We start from the raw sequence: 1335 nt of genomic DNA on the forward strand, positions 1-1335 counted from the left end.
CCGCGCACTTGTCCGCACCGGTTCCGGCGGTGACGTCACCCTGCCTGCGGGGCGCTTGGCAACTCAGACAGCGACGGTGACGTCACACGCCCGATGACATCGTGGAAGCCTGGGACCGCCGTTTGGACCCACTGTCCAGCCTTTGTCATAGACATACTAGGTATTGTCCGGGCTGGTCACTTCCCAAATAACTTTCTTCTTACTTCACTGAATGCACCGAATGTCACGTGGCAGGGCGCGGGGATCCGTAAACCTCCGTCTTGTAGGAGATTCGGATCCAGGGGGGATTCAGCTGAGAGGGGGCCAGGGATCAGAGCGCAGGCCTCATCAGCGACCCCTGCCCGCTGCATAGCCCACACAGGCTCAAGGCCCTCTTGCTGCCCACCGAACCCCGGGAGGACAGAGGCCCCCAGTGGCGCTGGGTGTCAGGCACCCCCCCACCTGCGCAGGACCTGCTTGGGGGCAGGGTGTGGGCTGTTTTGGCAGCTCCCGCTTTTCTCCCAGCCTGACCTCTCCTCGGGGCTTCCTTGAACCTCCTCTTAGATCAGGCGGGCAGGGCCAGTGCCAGCAATCTGCCAGGCAGGCTGTCTGGCCCCTCGCCCCAGGAGGCCTCGCCTCAGACTTCCCTCCTGCCGGTTCTGTACATCTCACTTTCAGGGGACAGTGCCTTGGGGTGTGAGCAGAGCTCTGGACCAGGAACGAGGTGCCCCGCCTCTGCAGGCTGGTTGACTGCCCCCTGGGTATGCGGCCAGCCTCGGTGTCCTACTGCATGGAGCAGGGCCCTAATTCTCCTTTCACAGGCTGGGAGGGCAGGGTGTGCGGTGGAGCTGGGTGGACTGTCCATCAGTGGGCACTGTCACTGGGCAGGTGGACTCTGGTGGGGCACCCCCACACAAGGCTCACACTCAGGCGTGCGGGCAGGGCTGCCCTAGACCCAGACTCCATCTCAGACCCTCTCACCTAGTGGACCCCCAAGTTTGCAGGGCATTTGCTGAACGCTGCCGGCCCCAGCCCTACCGAAGTGCTCTTCCCACCCTGCACTAATGTCTCTGCAGAGTCAGGACCAGGACGGCAGGGCAGCTCATTCGCGTGGGCTTAGCCCTCAATGTTCCCATCTGTGAAGAGGGGACAGTGTTAGTCCCAGACTCCTTTCTGCCTACCAGGGATGATTTGAGAGGGTGAGGTCATGTCTAGGCAAGGCCGGGAGAGCTTCAGAGGCAGCCTAAGATAAACACCCAGGCAGTCTAACTGCCAGGAAGAGCCAATGCCTGCCGCAAGGCACCTGGGGCTCCGCCCCCACCCCCTACCCCCAAGCGCTCCTCCACGGTGAGCAGC

General features: G+C 62.8%; 1 long non-coding RNA gene across 2 annotated transcripts in view; it reads left to right on the plus strand.

Annotated features, from left to right (window-relative positions):
* Nucleotides 1–7: 7 nt before the first annotated feature.
* Nucleotides 8–1335, plus strand: part of LOC102498383 (uncharacterized) — an 11194-nt gene continuing 9866 nt past the window's right edge. For both annotated transcript variants that reach the window (XR_335693.3, XR_335692.3), the window contains exon 1: nt 8–160. This is a non-coding gene — a long non-coding RNA (uncharacterized LOC102498383). The remainder of the gene's footprint in view (nt 161–1335) is intronic.

This window comes from Tupaia chinensis, unplaced genomic scaffold (assembly GCF_000334495.1).
Source record: "Tupaia chinensis unplaced genomic scaffold, TupChi_1.0 Scaffold000494_1, whole genome shotgun sequence".
NCBI classification, from domain to species: Eukaryota; Metazoa; Chordata; class Mammalia; order Scandentia; family Tupaiidae; genus Tupaia; species Tupaia belangeri.